The sequence below is a fragment of the Vombatus ursinus genome, unplaced genomic scaffold (assembly GCF_900497805.2).
Source record: "Vombatus ursinus unplaced genomic scaffold, bare-nosed wombat genome assembly UNPS02001419.1, whole genome shotgun sequence".
Taxonomy (NCBI): Eukaryota; Metazoa; Chordata; class Mammalia; order Diprotodontia; family Vombatidae; genus Vombatus; species Vombatus ursinus.
In genome coordinates, this window is record NW_020941197.1 from 3,612,967 (window position 1) to 3,634,343 (window position 21,377).

The following is a 21,377-nucleotide window of genomic DNA, read 5'->3' on the forward strand; positions in this document are numbered from 1 at the left end:
GAAGAAGAAGAAGAAGAAGAAGAAGAAGAAGAAGAAGAAGAAGAAGAGACTAAATTCTGGCTAAACTCATAGTTTGGGTCCCCAGAGGGCAGTGACTACTACTCTCAGATAACATGGTAAAGACAGATGGTAACATGGTAAAGTACATGGGGCAGTCAGGAGGACCCGAATTCAAATACATCCTCACACACTTACTAGTTGTGTGACCCTGGGCAAGTCACTTAACACCTACAGCCTAAAATATGTACACACACACACACACACACACACACACACACACATACATATATATAATACAAAACATTCTCCTAAGAACCTACTTCACTCCTTCCCACAAATACAGCTTCCTTGGGAGGAGTAAACTTAAACTTAGACCACCATAACTGTAGTGAAACTCATGTTTAACAAATACATGTGACAAGATTTAACTCAAAGCACTTGCTCTGGAAGTCCTTCTGTGTAGAGACCATGCAGAATCCTTGCTGTTGGTTGCGGTGGTCCTTCATTCTCAAAGAGGACCAATGACATTATGAGGATGATGTCTTGACTTGCACATGAATTGGATCTGAATGTCTTCAGCCTCACTCTCTACTCCAGAGTAATCAAAGCCCAGTGGCAATACAAAGGTCAAGATGACTGGCAATGGCCTAGAATGCAGTGTGTGACCTTGGCCTTTCTAAATTAAGGTCTTTCCCAGGTCTTAGTTTGTGTGAGGCCACACCCACTCAGTGATTGAGGGCTGAGTAAGAATTGAGACAAAAGATGGTTCAATTTGGCAACAGGCAAATTGGGGATTAAAGGCAGTGGTTCAAAAGTAAGACTAGGCCTGGTTATGTACATAAAGATCTGGGAATCATTTACATAGAGTTGAAAACTGAACCCATGAAGTTAATGTGATCGCCAAGAGAGAGCATGGGGAGAAAAGAAAGCAGGGTCCATCCAGGACAGAGCCTTCAAGGACATTCATAGTTAGATGACAAGATGAGGATAAAGATTCAGCAAAAGAAGTTAAGAAGGAGTAGTCAGACAGGAAAACAATCCATAGAGAACAGTGTCACCAAACTCCAGAGAAAAGAATATGCAGAAAGAGGAGGTGGTCAGTAATGTCAAATGCTGCAGAGAAGTCAAGAAAAGTGAGGGCAGAGAAAAGGCCATTAGACATGGCAATTAAAAGATCACTGGAATCTTTAGAGAGAGTAGTTTCACTCAAATTATAAAGTCAGGAGACAGACTACTATGGAATTAGAAGAGATTGAGAAGAGAGGAAATGGAGGCATAGTATATTGTTGACTTTTTTGAGGAATTTTGCAGAGAAAGGAAGGAGAGATATACTGTAAGATGATAGCTAGTGAGGATAAGATCAAATGAGGGTTTTTTTTTAAGGACGTGGAAGTTATGAGTTGTTTGTAGAAAGCAAGAAAGGGCCTGGTGGATAAGGAGAGATTGACAATTAGAGGGAAATTGGGAATGACTGGGAACAATCTGCTGGAGAAGAATGGACTAGAGAGAATCAAAGATTATATATATCTATATATATATATTATATATATATATATATAGATATATATAATTGAGTTAGCCTTGGCAAGGATAACAGCCATCTCTTCATCAGAGGAAGGAGTAAAGGATAAGAGAGTGAGGAATGATATCAGAGGAGTATGAAATAAAGAGAACAGAAGAAAAGAGAGCTCTCAGTGGATAGCCTAAAATCGGATGGTGAACTAACTATAAGTCGAGGTTTTCAGCTAAGATAGTAGAAGGAGAGATACCATGGGACACTGGAGATAAAAGAAGGTTTGGAACACTTGCTGTAGTGAATATGATAGAAAATAAGTGAATATGATAGAAAATAGAAAATAAGAAAGACATAGAAAAAGTGACTTGCTCAGTTCAGTGAGGAATAGAGTGAGGGCTCAGTTGAAAGGAGAAATAAGTCTAAAAAATAGGCTGGAACAAGAATTTTTAACACCTTTAATATCAGGCTAAAGAGGATAATAATATTAATAATTATAATAATAATAATATTTACATAATACTATGTGGAATATGACTATAATTAGCTTTTCAGTTCAACGCCTTGAAAAAAACAGCAAGGGAAAAATATTCAGAGAGTGGAATAGTGACCAATAATTTCTAGTCTTGGAAGTTCCATCTGTAGCATATAGACAGGGAAGTCCAAAAGTCTTAATGTAGTTTTGAGCCTTCATAGATTAAATGAGCTTCTAACGTGTCGTGCTATAAGGTCTGTTAAGCATTGGGAGCTTCAAAACTCCACTCAGACTTTTGGAACACTCTGTATATGCCTATTTTCCATTCTACAGTATGCAGGTAAATGAACAGTTCATGGATCTCCCCTCCCCCAACATACGTGTATATAAGTTTTTGTGTATATGTATGTCTATGCAAGAGGAAGAAAGCAAGATGGATTGTGTTTGAGAAATTACACTCTTTTTAACATCAACATTCTTCTGGTAATGCTGAAAATTCAAAGGACAATAGAGAAATAAATGGTGGGTGTAAATAGCCTGTCATACATCATATTTTTTGTTTTGTTTTTGGCAAGGCAATAGGGGTTAAGTGATTTGCGTGGGGTCTCACAGTTAATAAGTGCCAAGAATCTGAGGCTGGATTTGAACCCAGGACTTCCTGACTCTAAGGCTGGTGCTCTATCCACTGCACCACCTAGCTGCCCCAGCTGCTATGTATTATAAAGGAAGAATTAAGCACACAATGAAGGATTAAAAAAAATCAAATTGAAGAAACATGAGACTGAAAAAGGAGATGTGTCAGTCATGTATTTAGGGCAAGGGATTAAATAGATGAATGGTCCATTGGGTATCTTACCATACACATAAATGTCCAAAAATCTAGAGAAAGGGCCACAGTATGTTTGGCGAGCCTCATGTGGAAGGAAAGGAAGACGTTATGAACAAGAGTCATACAGGATGAGAAGGTATAGATGGATTGCAATCCATACCTTTGGAGATAATACTCATGTCGGTGAGATCGTAGATACATAAAAATATTGAAGCAAGTACAAGACTTCATATTTATCCCTATGAAATATCATCACATTAGGCTTGACTCATTGGCTCATTCAATAAACATTTATTAAGCATCTACTATGGGCTAAGTGTTGGGAATACAAAAAAGGCAAAGCACAGTCCCTGTTCTCAAGAAGCTGGCAGTCTAATGGACAAAGAGTTTTAGGCTAGCAAGTTTCTTTTGAATCTTAATTTTGTCGGCCAACTTATTAACTATCTCCTCCAGCATCATATTGCTCTTGAATAAGAAAAGAGTGCAATCTACATCTTCATAAAAACATACCTGGGGGCCATTACAGAGCCTTATGGCATGCCACTACAGACACACTACTTTACTAACCAATTCTTTCAGTTGAGTCATTCAACCATTTGCATATTAACCTAATTGAATTATCATCTCTCTGTCCTGTTCAAGGGAATATTTTTAGAGAATTATTTGAAAATTTTTCTTTGGACTCTAGGCATACTGAGACAACAACATTTCCCCATTCTAGTCAAACTACTTTTAGAAAAAGAGAAATGTGTATAAACTGATCCAAATTGTTTCTAATGTCCTAATAATAACTCATAGAGATCACCATTTCCTTTTCCAAATTTTTATAAACCTCCTCTCTTTAGTATGTTCCAGAATTTGGCCAGGCATTGACATCAAGTTCATTGACCTGTAATTTATAGAATCCACATTCCTTTTTTTTAAATCAGAATAAGGTTTGCCAGTTGTCCTGCTCCTGGTCTTTGTGATTCCTCAACAATCTCAAAAGGCAGTTCAGTGATTACACCTGCAGACTCTTTCAGTTCACATTAGTGAATTACACTCATGCCATGTAACTTAAATGTACTGTGAGTGACAGGTTACTCTCTTCTCATTTAATTGGAGGTTAGATTTCCCTTTAAATGTTTTAGCTCTATCCTTTCTCATGTGAAGATCATTCTCTTTGATAGAAAAGAAAAATGGGAGCTGTTGTAGAGTCATTTCAGTCATGTGCAATTCTCAGTGACCTCATTTGGAGTTTTCTTTTTTTTGTAAATAGTATTTTTTTTTTCTAAATACATGTAAGATAGTTTTCAACATTCATTTTTTATAAGATTTTGATTCCAAATTTTTCTTCCTCCTTTCCTCCCCTCCCCTCTCCCCAAGACAGCAAGCAATCAGACATAGGTTACACATGTGCAATCATGTTAAATATATTTCCACATTAATCATGTTGTAAAAGAAGAATCAGAACTAAAGGGTAAAACCATGAAAAAGAAAAAAGTGAAATGAAATACAAGAATGAAATACAAATATAAATGAAACACAAAAATGAAATACAATGAAAATAGTATGCTTTGATCTGTATTCAGACTTTTCCATAGTTCTTTCTTTGGATGTGGGTAGAATTTTCCATCGTGAGTCTTTTAGAATTATCTTGGATCATTGTACTGCTGAAAAGAGCTAAGTCTATCACAGCTGATCATCACACAATGTTGGTGTTGCTGTATACAATGTTCTTCTGGGTCTGCTCACATCACTCAGCATCAGACCATACAAGTCTTTCCAGGTTTTTGTGAAGTCAGCCTGCTCATCATTTCTTATAGCACAATAGTATTCCATTACATTCATATACCACAACTTGTTCAGTCATTCCCCAGTTGATGGGCATCCTCTCAATTTCCAATTATTTGCCACCACAAAAAGAGCTTCTATAAATATGTTTGTACATGTATGTCTTTTTTCCCTTTTTTATAATCTCTTTGGGATACAGACCTAATAGCTGTATTGCTGGATCAAAGGGTATGCACAGTTTGATTGTCCTTTGGGCATCGTTCCAAATTGCTCTCCAGGATGGTGGATCAGTTTACAACTCCATCAACAATGAATTAGTGTCCAAATTTCCCTTCATCTTCTCCAGCATTTATAATTTTCCTTTTCTGTTATATTAGCCAATCTGATAGGTATGAAGTGGTACCTCAGAGTTGTTTTAATTCGCATTTCTCTAATCAATAGTGATTTAGAGCCTTTTTTTCCATGACTATAGATAGTTTTAATTTCTTCATCTGAAAGTTGCCTTTTCATATCCTTTGACCATTTATCAATTGAAGAATGACTTGAGTTGTTATAAATTTAACTCAGTTCTCTACCTATTTGAGAAATGAGGCATTTGGGGTTTTCTTAGTGAAGTTACTGGACCAGTTTGCCATTTCCTTCTCCGGTTCATTTTACAGATGAAGAAACTGAGGCAAACAGGGTTAAGTGACTTTCCCAAGGTCACATGGCTAGTAAATGTCTGAGGTTGGATTTGAACTCAGGTCCTCCTGACTCCAGGCCATCGCTCTAACCACTGCATCACCAAGCTGCTAGCCTAGTGAAAGAAAAAGAAAAAGAAGAAAAAAGCATTGTTGAATCATTTCATTTATAAATGCAAAAACGCTGGATGAGGAGGCTGCTAAATCACCCCCACAAGCATGTCAGGACTTTCCTTCACCGTCCTGGAATTCTTTCTGCCCTTCTAGACAATCCACAGAGAACTTATGCCAATTAGGCCCTTGGAAGAGAAAAGCAGCGCAGTGAAATCTGGAGAGAGCTCAGTAGAGAAATAAATTAACTCTGGATCAAACATTTCTCCATATGAATCCCAAGACTGGAAAGCTGTGGTTGCTATGCCAATTTCCAAAGTCCTTTGCCATTATCATCCTCCCATTTTATAGTTTACGTTTTACTTCCCTAAAAGGGGTTGAATTGATCAGCCAATTGTAGCAATGTTAACAGAGGACAGGTCACATAAATATATATTTTTATGTCTTATCCCCTCAGATTCCCTCAATTTCAACTTAGTTGTACTACCAGACATCTTGTCACTAGTGTTTTATCACTTGTCCAATCACCATTACTGTACAAAAGTGCCACCCTCACAAAAAAAAAAAACAGTTTCACAAAGCTGAAACATGCCTCAGATTACAGAATTTGGAAGTTTTCATTTTTATAACATCAATGGCAGGATTAGTAAAGATTAGCTCAGCATGGATTTTTTTTTTCTTAATAACTCAGATGATTTCACACAGATGCCATTTCAGCCAATTAATCAATTACTTTATGGGTGGAAGATTTTTTTAGAAGCCCTTACTTCTAACTTCTATAGACCACTAGGGTACCATTTAGTAAATTATGCTTTCATTGTATTTACTGGTACTCTCATGACCTAAATAGAGATAATGCACCCCCACTGCCCAAGGATCTAATATACTCTTGGGGCAGGATGTAGCAAATCATCATAATTATTATTTATTGGATACATAAAATCAAATCATACACAATCCATATACACACTAGGGAGCACATCCAAAGCTGAAAGCATCTACAAAAATAAAAAAGAAATATAAAAAGCAGTTGATGGCATATTTTTTTCCTATTGCCATCTTTCACATTTAAATCTGATGTTGCTAACCAGAAACCCTAAATTATATTTGCCAGCTCAGTGCTCTCTAATGGAAATAAGATAGAACTAGCTTTCAGGGAGATACCCAGGAAGGTTCAGCAGTTCTAAGAATCGCTTGTTGACTAGAAACTTCTCACTACCTCCATCTACAAATAGGACTTCATCCTCTGGAGTAGGTAAGAATCGATGCAATATTCCTAAGAGTCAGCTGCCAAAGGCTGGTCTCACCTTAAATCCTCTCTAATGACTAATTGCAGGCAGCTAGGTGGATAGAGTGCTGAGCCCATCTTCTGATTTCAAATCTGGCCTCAGACACTTACTAGCTGTATGACCCTGGGCAAGTCACTTCACCCTGTTTGCCTAAGTTTCTTCAACTCTAAAATGACCTGAAGAAGGAAATGGCAAACCAGTCCAGTATCTCTACCAAGAAAACCCCAAATAGGGTCGTGAAGAGTCAGATGCAACTGAAACAACTAAATAACAATGGCCAATTGCAACCTCTTGAAAGAGGAAATAGGGGCAGCTAGGTGGCACAGTGGATAGAGCACCAGCCCTGGATTCAGGAGGACCTGAGTTCAGATCCGGCCTCAGACACATAACACTTACCAACTGTGTGACCCTGGGCAAGTCACTTAACCCCATTGCCTAGCCAAAAAAAAAAAAAGAGGAAATGTTATCATCTAGAAGGTAAGGCTCATTCCTTGCATTACATTAATATCAAACCCTGAGATCTCCATACATGAAGGAAAATTGACTACGCAGTTGGTAGTGGTGTTTTTTGTTCTGTTATTGGTTATCACAAATTTAACAATCTCAACCAAGACTAATAAGCAAATTAATCCAAATAGGGAGTCTATTTCCAAATGAAATTCTAAAATTCGTATTAAATTTTCATTTAAAATAATAATATAATATAGATGCATATGTTAATGAAAATGGTATACCCTTCACAATCCAGATGTGTATTGATAAAGCCTCTTTGTTTTTGTTGGATATATATGTATATATTCACATACAAGATAGAAGTAGGTTTTGGACCCATGATTTCATTGATATAAGAAACTCCCAGGTTTGGAGACTTCCACTTCCAATGCAAGTTGGCACCTTCCCTATGACTAATCAATCAATAACTATTTATTGAGCTCCAACTACATATCAGACAACGTGCGAGGCACACAAGATGCAAATGCAATAAATGAAACAATCCTTATTCACAAGAAGCTTTTTTCTATAATCAGAGAATTGCCTACACCAGTGGCATCAAACTCAAATAGAAATAGGAGCCACTAAATCATAGTGTCCCTGTAAGTGTCCCCATGGGCCACATATTGACTTAGAAACTACATATTAACTTTATGTTTTATTGTATTTTTATTTATTTAGTTAATATTTCTCAATTACATTTTCATCTGGTTCCTGTATCACAGCAGAATGTGCTTTGTGTTTGACAAAACACTGAAATGTTAAGTGACTCGCCCAGGGCTACATAGCTTGAACCTGTCAGAGGTAGGATTTAAACCCAGACTTTCCTGACTTTGCATCCAGTTCCATCCATTAGGCAACATTACATCCATATTCATATACATGTATATATGACCATGCATGTGGTTGTATACACACATACATGTACACACATGTACAATCACATAGATGATTGTAGTTGGTGTGTATGATGTTTTTGTTACGACTACCTCATTTTGCATCTCTTCATATGAGTGTATCCCCTGTCCCAAAGACCATTCGTATGAGACTCTTTCCTTATTGGTGGAGATGAAGGCCCCGCCCTGCATGAGGGGCAGAGGTGAAAGCTTCAGTTCTTAGTCAGTCCTCCTTTGAGGACTCTTTCAGCTGGATCCCCCCCCCCCCCATTCAGCACTCTCTAAACCAGAGTCTTCTTGGAGGATTGACTTGGAGATCTGACTTCCAGATTTAAAAGAGAAGATTGAAGAGGTCAGCTCCACTTCTGGTTGCTGAAGGAAGACTCTAGGAAGAAATGAGAGGAGCAGGTAGTCTTTGTCATGTCCCTACCCCCTGCTTGCTAACCTGAGGAGTTTCCCATTAGGTGAGACCCAGGACATTCTCAGTTGAGCTGTGTTACCTCACTCCTAGGGGGAGAGCTCCTTTACTCTATATTGTCAGATATATGTTTTCCTATGTATAGCTTCTCTGATTTCACTTTATGATGATTTGGATAAATGGAGTTCTTTGCTAATCTCTATGTGTATTCATTATAAAACTAGTGTTAGGTAGGGAAGGGGTCAAGCCTTGAATATAGACCTTGGGGTGCCATTGCCTGCCCCAAATGACAATGAAGTCAAAAGTTACCTCAAACCCAATCAAATCCCTTAGACAAATAACATTTAAGGGAGAAAATAAATACACTTCCAACCCTGGTAACCTCTCTCTCTGAGGAGAATAGAGTGGTAGCCTTCAGCCTCAACTTCCCGTTTCCCCTCCTGGCAGTAATGAATCAACCTTAGAGAAAGATGGGGGAGAAAAGGCTAGAGGTACCTGTCCTTCCTCTCTTATAGGCACAAGCTCTCAGTCTATCACTACATAGGTCTTTTCATAGCTCTTTTGAGTTTTCCTATTTTTCATTGTTTCCTATCACCAGCAACTCACTAAGACTATGTGCTATAATACCAATTGGTAGAATATGCTTCCTCATGAGGAGTTCCCTATTCCAAGGAGACCTATGTTCCCCTTGGTAGAGGGAACTCTCAGTTGATATACTTTTCACAGAAGGGGCTTAGAGATGCTATAGTTCAACCCCCTCTCTTTAGAGATGAGGGAAAGAGATCCAGAAAAATAACAGTGACTTACTAAGCATCCAACCTGGGCCAGTCCCTGGATCTGGTTTGAGAATTGTAGCTATGCTATCATTCTTATGGTCCTTTGATTCCTTCCTACCATCCCCTCTCAAAATCTGCCCCTTCACCTTACAACCTGTTTCTTTTGATGAACTCCCCTCCTTCCTTTATTCATATTGATATCCTCACCCCCATCTCTCTGTGTGTCTCTCCCTCCCTTGCCACTGTTCTCCCTCCCTCTCTGTCTCTTTCTCTCTGTCTCTGTCTGTCTGTCTCTGTCTCTCTCTCTCTCGCCCTCCCTCCCTGTCTCCTCCCTACAACTCTGCCCTGTACAATGACCCTATTACAACAAATTCCTGGGTGAAAGAGACAGAGCAGAGAGAGGGTAAGGAGTAGGAGTACAAAGCATTATTAAAATGTGCATTTGCAAATGAAGCTTAGGCTAATACCATTTCCACCTTCAGAAAAAGAACATTTCCACCATTCATTTTACAATTGAGAATCATATTATTCTAACTACAAGCCTTCATTTTGTGAAACCAGTTTGTAGGAAGGTAAAGAGGCAAGGGAGTACCATCCCCTCTATGAAAAGTATACTTCTGCATGCTTTTAAAATTGTTCTTCTCAAAATAGTGACATTCGATTGAACTGATCCATACATACTCTGTCACCCTGGCCATACAAAGTATGCAAAGACAGATGAGAGGTGAAGTAAGCAGTCTGTTGCCATGGGAGAGAGGGATTACTAACTGGTTCATGCAAACTGAACTCCTGACCTCAGGTTAATGAGTGTAGTGTTCTAAACTTTTCCTTCTGGCTAGAGACCATTTTGTTTTGATAGTGGACAAGTAAGCCAGGAGTAAGGGTATAACATCCTGAAGTGCCTTCCCTGGCTCTCTCTCTCACTAGCACCTACTAAGAGCAGCAGCAATCTAAACCCAAACCTACATGTCAGACATTAAACCAGCTAATGGGGCAGCTAGGTGGTACAATGGATAGGAGCACTGGGTCCGGAGTCAGGAAGACCAGACTGGAATACTAACTAGCTGTGTGACCCTGAGCAAGTCACTTAACTTCAGTTTGCCTCCGTTTCCTCGTCAGTGAGATGAGGATAATAATAGCACCTACCTCCCCAGGCCACTGTGAGGATCCAATGAGATAATATTTGTTTAGCCCAATAACGAGCACATAGTAGGTGCTATATAAATGTTACCTATCATCATCATTATTAATACTGATCCCAAGAAAACCTTTTTTTAAATAACTGCTCCTCAATCGTCACCTAACAGAGGCAGCTCCCCGGCATAGCGGATGGAGTTGTGGACTTAGAGTCAGACTCCGCTCCTGAGATATGAGCCACCCAGCTCAAGTTTACCTCTAAAAAGGGCAGCGATCCCCGAAGCCCCATCCGTGACTCTGTCCAGGTTAAAGCTTGAAGGGTTTCAACAGCTTGGCTGCTCTCTCTCTTCAGACATTCAACGGAAGGACCTATTCTCGATCTGTGCCAGTGACTCTTGACATATCCAGGGTTTTTAAAGAATTTCTGGAAAGTATTATTGTTGTCGCTGTTGCTACTGTTGCTGTTATTGTTGCTGATGCTGATGCTGTTATTGACATTGTCACTGTTGCTGCTGCTGCTGTTTGTTGCTATTGCTGTTGTTGTCATGTCCAGACCTGTGACTTAATTCTCCCGGAGAGCTCTCCTCTAGTATGGAAAAACTACCTCTATTACTCCATGAGCGTGTAAATGACTTGCCTGCAGTCACACTGTCAGCATGAGCCATAGCCAGAATGTGAATTTAAAGCTCCTAATTCAACTAGTTGCCGTAAGATGATAAAATCATAGATTTAGAGAAGGGAGAAACCCTAGAGGTCATCGAATCCAACCACCTCATTAGACGACTCTAATGAGGCACAGAGAAATAAATGAGCTGCCCAGGGTCACACAGCTACTAAGTGTCTGTGTCGAGATTTGAATGCAGTTCTTCCTGACTCCGGGTCCAGTGACCTAACTACCAGGCTACATACTTCCTTGCTTTAAAAAAAAAAAAAGCTACAAACATTAAAGTGATCCATCCAGAAAGAACCATTACTACTGAAAACATTTATGAATTTTATTATCACTAGATTTAAAGTTCCATGAGATCAAGTCCTGTGTCTTAGGATAATAAGATCACAGACCTAGGGCTGGAAGGGACTTCAAAGGAGTACAAACACACACCACACAAACACACACACACAACTGTATGTATATACATATATACATATACACACATAGCATACATACATGCACATGTATACACATATACATTTGTGTGTATATGTATATGCATGCAAACATATATCCATATGTATATATATATTTACACATACACATAAATACATATATATATTATTATGCATTATAGATAGAAAAAGAAAAGAAAGAAAGAAAAAAGAAAGAAAGAGAGAGAGAGAGAAAGAAAGAAAGAAAGAAAGAAAGAAAGAAAGAGAGAGAGAGAGAGAGAGAAAGAAAGGAAGGAAGGAAGGAAGAAAGAAAAGAAAGAATAGTTCACCCTAACTTCATTTTACAGCTAAGGAAACTAAGGCCCAGGAAGGTTAAGAAACTTGCCCAATATAGTATAGTGGATTTGGAGTCAGAAAGACCTGAGTTCAAATCCTACCCAGAAGCTAGCCATATGATTCTAGGCAAATCATTTAACAACTCTGGGTCTCAGTTTCCTCATCTCTCAAATGGAAATTATAATAGCACCTACTTCTCTATAGTTACTCAGTCAACAAACATTAAGTTCTTCCTACATGTCAAGCACTCCTAAGCCCTCAGTTTATAAAGAAAGGGATGACTGTGAGGACCAAATGAGGTTTTATAAGTAAAGTCCATTTCAAATGATAAAACACTTTGTAAATGCTAGTTGTTATTACGTTGTTAAGTGTCAGAGGCAGGATATGAACCCAAGTCCTATGACTCCAAAACTCATCTTTTTTTTTTTAATTCTCCAAAATTAGCCACCTTCTTTATTCCTGTATTCCTTTAACTCTATCACCACTCCCTCCCCAAAGTACCTATCTTTGTTTTACTTCTGCTCATCTACAATAAAACATTAATTAAAAACCATTTATGAAGTACCTACTGCATTCAAGGAGCCCTGTTAGGTGTTGGAGATACCCAAACAATGAATGAAACAATCCTGGGTTGCAAGGGTTTAGGGTCTAACTCCACTAAAGTATTTTTAATTTAAATAAGGGACTCACCTCTTAGAAACAGCCCACATTTTCACAGCACTACAATGGTTTGCAAATCACTGACCTCACAATAGAACAGGGAGGAATAGTTCCAATATTATTATCCCAATAAGCAGATGAAAAGGCTGAGGTTCACAGAGGTTTTAGTGACTTGTTAATCACACAGTTAATCAGTGTCAGAACTCAATATACTATCCTTTACACCATGCTACCTCTTTTTTTAATTTAATTTTTAAAAATAATTCCAAAAACCTTGAGACGCAAAGGATTACTGTTTGGGAACCAATGAATCTTACCATGTGCTCCTTTTAAGACATGCTTCATGGATGGTTCCTAATAAAAGGTTTTGGAGAATCTTTAGTCCAAAAAGACCTGATTTCAAATTCAGCCTCAGATACTTACTAGTTGTGTGATCCTGAGCAAGGCATTTAACTGCTGTTTGCCTCAGTTTCCCCATCTGTAAAATGAGGGTCATAATGCACCTACTGCCCAGCATTGTTGTGAGGTGAGATAATAATTGTAAAACACTTAGTATAGTGTCTGTCACATAGTAAGTGATATATAAATGTTAGCTATAATTAATAATCATAATAAAAGACTTAAGGAAGGAATCATCCCTTTCTTTAAATATTTGAAGGCTTGTCATGTTGAAGAGCAATTCAACTTATTCTGCTTGGATCCAGAGAGTAGAACTGGGATCAAAATAGTGAAGTTACAGGGAGACAAGTTTAGACTCATAATTAAGAACTTTCCAGCAGTTAGAGCTATCCAAAAATGCATTGCATTATGAGCTTACTGAGTTCCCCATTACCAGAAGTGTTAAATTGGAAGTTAGATGACTACATCCTGCGAGGGTCTAAAAAAGATTTCTGCTCTGGGGTGAAGGTTGGGCTTGAAAAAACCTTCTAAATTCCCTTATAGGGCAGCTAGGTGGCATAGTTGATAGAGAAAAGGTCCTGGAGTCAGGAAGACACAACTTCAGGAGGTCAAATCCAGCCTTAGACAATTACTAGCTGTGTGACTCTGGGTGAGTCACTTAGCCCTGTTTGCCTCAGTTTCCTCACCTGTGAAACAAGATAGAGAAGGAAATGGCAAACCACTCCAGTATCTTCACCAAGAAAACCCCCAAATGAGGTCATAAAGAGTTAGGCAGGACTGAAGAACTACAGTTCCCTGCTAATTCTAAGATGTTATATCCTCATAAAGCCCCATCCCCCTGACTCCCTAAGCTTCCTCTCTGCTTAGATAACTAGGCTTTCCTATCACAATGATACAGAAAAATATTATGATTTTAAAGTATTTTAGCTAGGATTTAGTAGGTGGTGGAAACCTCCACTACCCATTTCTTTTAACCTCTCCTGATTGACAGACTGCTTTCTGAGGGGAAACATTTGGGAAGTTAATGATATAAAAAAGGCAGAAAAATAGCCCTATAGATGAGAGCTTCAGGTGTGTAATCTGTTGACAATGTATGTAAACCTCATTCATTTAGAATCCAAGAAATAAAATTTTGTGATTAATTCAGCAAGAGTTTGACTGAAATTTACATTGCTCAATGAAGAGAATATTTACCAAACAAATTAATAAGGAAAATGGGGGTGGGGGGGGCCAAAGGGAGGAAGGTGTGATATAGTAGAGCAAGTACTGGCTTTGGTAACAGAAGAACTGAACTCAAATTCCTAACACTTCATCAGTCTAAATATTCAAATACTCAAAATAATATTTTCAAAAGACTTTAGCCTAGCCTTAAAATGTCCTTATCATTGGTCTCTGTATAATGTTGTTGTTCAATCATGTCTCACTCTTAGTGACCCCATTTGGGGTTTTCTTGGCAAAGATACTAAAGTGGTTTGCCTTTCCTTCTCCAACTCATTGTACAGATAAGGAAACTGAGGCAAACAGGGTTAAGTGATTTGCCCAGGGTCACACAGCTAGTCAGAGTCCGAGGCCAGATTTGAGCCTTCCTGATTCCAGGCCCAGTACTCTACCCACTGCACCACCTAGCTGTCAATTATAAACTGCTTTGATATAATTCATATTTCTCCTGTCATTAAATTCCATTTTCACCACTACCCAGAGCTTGCTGCACGGAGCAGACATTCAGTACTGTTGAATGAAGTTGCAATTTAACATTCCACATATTTATGTCAGCCCTCACCTCCCAACTAGTATATAAGTTCCTTCGAGGTATACATCATCAATTATTTTAACGATTTACCATTTAGACACATGTCATCTTCATGGGAGAGAGAACAGATGCTATGCTCTGATATGCCCCACACATGGGCTTCCTCCTTAGACTGTATGTAGACTCCTAGAAGCTAATTCTTCATGATTCTCTTCATCCGCAGTCTTTTTTTTTTATCTGGTTTAAATGACTTACCCAGGGTCATAGAGGTAATAAGTGTCTGAGGCTAGATTTGAACTCATGAAGTTGAGACTTTCTGACTACAGGCCCATTGTTCTATCCACTGCACCACCTACCTGCTCCTCACCCACAGTTCTTGAAGAGTTCTTTTTGATGATAATCATAGTTTCAGACTTAGTAGCAAGATTCTAGCAAGCACATTAATAGAATCAACAGAAACAGGCTTAAGACTTCACTTAAAATTCAATCTTAGATTTTTGTTACAATATGCTCTGTACCATTATGGGGGGTGAGGAGGAGACTTTTCATCAACTAACTCTCATCAAGTAGGCTGTAAGTTCCTTGTTGGTTGAACTACCACCCCCCTTTTTTAAAATAGTTTTCTCTCGTCTCCCAACAAAAGCATTATATCTTGCATAGAGTAGGTACTCAAATATTTGTTGTGATTTAACATATCAGTCCCTGATTGATAGAATCAGACCAAAATGCCCTCCCATGTCTTCTCAACCTGCTTCTAAATCCTCCCTAAGATCCAGTTGAAATTCCAACTCCTTCAAGAAAAATTCTCTGACAATTCCATCCCACAGGGCATTATCCTTCCTGGAAAAGTATAATTTAATAGAAAGAAGTCTTCACTGGAAAGGATTCCTGGAACTCATGGCATTTATTGTCTGTACTGCTCGCTCCTTCAGTAACTATTGGCCACTGCCTTAGGGCATCCCACATTGTGGCACTGAATTGTTAACTACTACCAGGACGAAAGCTTGCACAGAGCAGCCTCAAATGAAATTTAACTTACCTTTTCATGAATTGATCTTGCCCACAACTTAATTATAAGCTTCTTGAAGTCAAAAACCATGGTCTTTTGGATGTCCCTAAAGTCTGGATTTCTTTAAATTTCCCTCCATTCCTAACATTGTACCATTTATGCATTAGGTATTCAGTAAATATTTGTTGAATTATTGAATTTCTCTTTCTTTCTCCTGTTTTAACAATGAAATTTAACTTTGCATATCTGTATTTAAACAGAATTGTGGATGAATTATCAGCTGCTAGCTGCCAACTAACAATCATAATAATAACCTAGCCATAGTTGTTTTCTTTTCCTTGACAAAGTGGTATTAATTTGTTCACAACACATTTAGTATATTAAGGTGAAGCTTTCACAACAGAAAATGGCTTTAAAAAAAAAAAAGCTTTGTTCTTTTTAATACAGCTGAAAGCCAGAAAACTGCTAAAGTTAAGGGAATTTAGTGTTCCAGGCTCATGCTAATGACCTACAAACTATAAAAACTCTCTCTGAGAAGAGAAACCCAAAGCTATTGCAAAATGGATTTTGAAAGAGAAGTTTAAATTATTGTGACTTGTTTGCAATGAATAATGTAGACTTTGAGGTACAATAAAACCTTCTATTGAGTGATTTTTTTCCCTCCCAGAATGCAATTTTTTTTCAAGTTGACAAAACTTGTTAGATAGTATGGGAATCATCTGGGATTTTGATGCCAACCTTCCATACACATTTTGAAGAATTAATGGTTGTAATCAACTTGCCTGAGGCAGTATCACTACGCTGAAAATAAAAGCCTCAGGAGGACTGTGTGTGTGTGTGTGTGTGTGTGTGTGAGAGAGAGAGAGAGAGAGAGAGAGAGAGAGAGAGAGAGCCACATTCTATTGGAAAGGAAGCTATTTATTAACTAGAAGGTCTTGTGAGTAAATTGATCTTATGCTTGCAAAAATAATTATTTGCATATTCTATCCCCCAAAATGAATCTTAAAACTATTACTGGCACATGAACTAGAATTAATTACAGCAATTTTTCAATTAGAAAAAAAAAGTTGGGGAAGATCTGTGAAATGTTGCCCTTTACTTTTTGTCTCATATCTTTCCTGAATAAATCTTATTCTCTTCCTTATTTTAAAATTATAACTGTACTACTGCAAGCCAACTATGACTCAGTCCAGTCCCTTGGTAGTCTATGTCCAAAACTTGAATGAAATGAGACATTTGTGGAACACTTCACAATTAACAAAAGGAAGTTTTTCAGTCAAAGCAGAGGGAGGACCTTCAACAAAGACATTAATCAAGGACACTGTGTTGACTCAGCTGAGCTTCCCTGCCTCTGAAGTTGTCTATGATGGTCCGTTGGCCAAGAATCAGGGCCCAGCAATAGCTCCCCTTGGTTTTTTGTACTCAGGAGACTGGGAACTCACATCAACACCCTGAGTCTTATTCCCTTAGGTCAATCAAATCTCAAGAATAGTTTTGATCCTTTTTAACGAAAAGTCTCTACGCCAAATGGATCTCAGAATATTAGAATACTACTTCCACCATAAATGCCATAAGATGTGATAGTAGATATAGGAAATAGAGACTTAACCTCAGAACCAAGAAGTGTTGTATTCAAATCCCACCTCTGACAGATCCTGGCTATCTGGGCTATATGGCCCTGGGTGATTCACAACTTCTGAGTGCCCTAGATCACTCTCTAGAATTATATGCCCGAAGAGCAGTTACCAAAATATATTGATAGAGGGAGCTTACTCACTAATTAGTTTCATACCTAGAGGTATCATATTCAAATAGAAATGGAGACCTGGAGGCCACATATTGACTTTTGTTGTTGAGTAATTTCTGTTGAGTCTGACTCTTCATGACCCCATTTTTCTTGGTAAAGATTCTGGGATGGTTTGCCATTTCCTTTTCCATCTCATTTCACAGATGAGGAACTGAGATAAGCAAGGTTAAGTGACTTATCCAGGGTCACACAGCTAGCAAGTAACTGAGGCTGAATTTGAACTCAGGAAGATGAGTCTTCCTGATTCCAAGGCCAGTGCTCTATATCCACTGCACTACCTAGCTGCCACATATTGACTTAGAAAACCACAAATTACTATTATCTCCATTTATTGGATTTTTATTCATTTTCTTAAACTTATCTTGACTACATTCTTATCTGGTTCTGCCCCACTGAGGCTGACTGGAGCTTGACCTCTCTGCAACAGCAATGAAACCGTATTTTAAAGATATAATGAGTATGAAGAATTCTAAGAAACTTGGGGAAATAAACTGGCATAGAACAAAGAAAGCACAATCAAGAGAACAATACGCACAATGACCACAACAATTTAAAGGGAAACAGCAAAGAATTTAGATTAATGTTATCACCAATCTCAATGTCAATCAGAGAGCTGATGATGTAACATACTTCTGAGAAAAAAAGATAGTAAACTATGAATGCCAATGAGGCACGCACTGTCAGATATGGTCTTTGTTTCCCTTTGTTTTACTTAACTTTACTTCTTTGTTTAAAAGTGTGGGAAAGGGTCTAGAGAAAGAAAAGAGATATTAGGAAATGACAATGGTTTCCAAAAAAAGCAATAGAACAATTAAAATGATGTTATTTTGGCAAGATGAGTGGAAGCAATCTCTTTAAAACATATTAAAAATTTCATACAAATTTTACTTTCTTTTACAAATTTCTTACAAAACTTCATTTTGTGAATAATGAGTGTGAAAGAATCAATAGCTGATGAAGAAATGCCAGCAGCAAAATTTACCAGGCATACATAGAGGGCAGAAATCAAGACACTAGTGGTTATAGCACTAGTCCTCCTGATTTCAGGAGGACCTGAGTTCAAATGTGGCCTCAGACCAAACACTTGACAATTTGACACTTACCAGCTGTGTGACCCTGGGCAAATCACTTAACCCCAATTGAAAAAAAAAAAAAGAACAAACAACAACAACAAAAAACAATGTCCCCCTTTGAGGCTAAGCAGGGTCGTTCTGTAAATTCCTCTCATCTCTTTCCCCATCCCTAGTTACCCCTGATATGACAAAAGAGATACTAAGCAGCAGTCTGCAGACTTAATACACATCTCTAGAGTAGCAGAACAAATTCTGCATACTTAAATTGCTATCTAGAACTTTATTCTGGAATTTAATCAGCAGCAATACAAGAAGAAAGAAGTCTAGCATTTATTCTTCTGTATTTTCACATCTTCTGTCAATGTTTAGCTTATCTGTCAACCAACTCTGTCAACTTTTGTTGCTTTTGTCCCTCAAGCAATATGGAAAGGGACTAGGAAGTTCTAAATTCAAAAGCCAGCAATCTACAGATGAGGAAATCCAGGGAGCTGTAAAGAAAACTTAGTCTAGGGGAATTGAGGTCAGTACAGAGCAAGGTCAAGAAAGTATAAGAATGAGGTTTTAGCTACTGATGCAAACAAGGCAATATTTTTTTTTCAATGTCAGTGTAAAGTGAGCCATTTGTTACTGTTCAGTCATTTCAGTCATGTCTGACTCTTCAAGAACCCATTTGGGGTTTTCTTGGCAAAGATACTGAAATCGTTCACCATTTCTTCTCCAGATCATTTTACAGATGAGGAAACTGAGGCAAACAGGGTTACGTGCCTTGCCCAGGGTCACACAGCTAGTAAATGTTGGATGCCATATCTAAATTCAGTAACATGAGTCTTGCTAGCTCCAGACCCCCACCAACATCCACTCTGCCACCTAGCTGTTCTTAAAGTTAGTCATGCCCTTTCCCCGTTCAAAGGAAGGCAACAATGGAAGGAAGTCCTTATATTATAATGCCCTTACATTACATTCTAATGTAAAGACTTACAACACCAAAGAAATCTTTGCATTATAATAACCCATTAAAACCACTTATTCATCTGATGTATTGATTAGTCAAGTCCAAGAGTGATACTTCCTATACTTTTTTATGCTCTTAATGATTTCTGGGGCCCCAATCATTTAAAATATTCCAGAATATGGCTCAGAAATCACTCATTTAGGGTAAACAATGAGCATGCTGTGAGACAACAGCTAGCTAGACAGCTAAGTGGTGTAGCGGATAGAGTGCAGGACCTGGAATCAGGAAGCCCCAAATTCAAATACAGCCTCAGACACTTACTAGCTATGTGACCCTGGCAAGTCACTATTAAATGACTCTCTCTGCCTTATTTCCCCTCCCTGTAAAATAGGTATAATACCTTGTACCAGTGTTAATGTGAGGATCAAATGAGATGCTAGTTGTAAAGCTCTTAGTACAGTGCCTGGCACATAGTAGGTACCATATAATTGCTAGCTACTATTAGCTTTATCATTATTATTAGATAAAAGACCGCAATTCTCCAGCTTCATCCATGGCTAATAATCAGAGGAATCATCAAGATCTGGAGTCATCGTGAGAAGCACTGTAGCTCAGACATCAGTCTTCCTTATCACAGACATATTACATACATAGCAATGTGAAGTGTCAAGCTAGACTATCAATAACAATGAGGCTCTGATCCAGAAAGTATTCATCAGTTCCAACAAGCATGTAATTCAACTAGCTTCTTCAAAACAGTCTCATTCTGAGATGGAACAGGTGAACAAATAAGAAATATAGGGTGATTTGAGGGAATCTTCCAAAAGATCTATTCTACCTGTCCCTAAACTCTCCCCATACCAGTCTATTACTGATGCTTGAGTAATTATAACAATACCTAGCATGATTAGTAATCATGGCAAGTAATAATAGTTGCTAATAATGATATTAGTTGTGATGATGATGATGATGATGACAATGGAACCAATATATTTCTATTCTAACATTTCAGTAACAAATGTGTTACCACGAAAGAAAAGAGTAATGACACAATAATCGATCTATCAATAAACCTACTATGTGCTAGTTACTGTGTTAAGTGTTGTATATACAAAGACAAAAGTGAAGCAGACCCTGCCCTCAAGGAGCTTACATTCTAATTCAGTAGACAAAGTACACATGTGTAAGGATAGATAGATAGATAGATAGATAGATAGATAGATAGATAGATAGATAGATAGATGGATAGATAGATAGATAGAAAACGTCCAAGGTAACCTTGGAGAGTAAAGCATTAGCAGATGGGAAGATAAAAAAGGCTCCCTAAGAAAAGCAATACTACAATTAACTCTTAAAGGAAACCAAGAATTGAAAGAGGTGAAGAGGGAAGGTATTCCAGGCATAGAGGAGAGTGAGGTCAATATGAGGTACAGTAAGAAGGCCAGTTTGTCTGGACAATAGATTTGCGTGGAGAAAAATACAGTTTGGAAGAGCTGCTGAACCAGACCAAGTATGCCAAAGAGAATTATGAATAACTAAACATTTGGGAGAAGAAAAGATGACTCACATAACTATTTCAGGCTTTTATTCCCCTCTACTAGACAGCTGCAGAAACATTTCGATATACCCAGGAGAAATCTGAGCTAGAGGTAACACAATTTTGAAAGCACTGAGGGATAGCAAGATATCCTGAATGAGGAAGATGCCAAATGAATGGAAAAAAAATCACAGATGGTATTACTGTCAAAAAGAGATGAACAAGAAGGACACCAACAACAACCATGAATGTGTATGACTTCTTTCCCATCTCTATAATGCCTTTTAAAAAATATAAATTGTATTTTGATTTCCATTGATAAGTACTTTAGGAGCCTGCTTGCTTAGTCATCCATAGC

General features: G+C 38.1%; 1 long non-coding RNA gene across 1 annotated transcript in view; it reads right to left on the reverse strand.

The window, feature by feature from the left end:
- Positions 1 to 5,345: 5,345 nt before the first annotated feature.
- The window catches only part of LOC114047143, a 57,621-nt gene continuing 41,589 nt past the window's right edge, over positions 5,346 to 21,377 (reverse strand). Inside the window, exon 3 of the long non-coding RNA XR_003569581.1 lies at positions 5,346 to 5,386. This is a non-coding gene — a long non-coding RNA (uncharacterized LOC114047143). The remainder of the gene's footprint in view (positions 5,387 to 21,377) is intronic.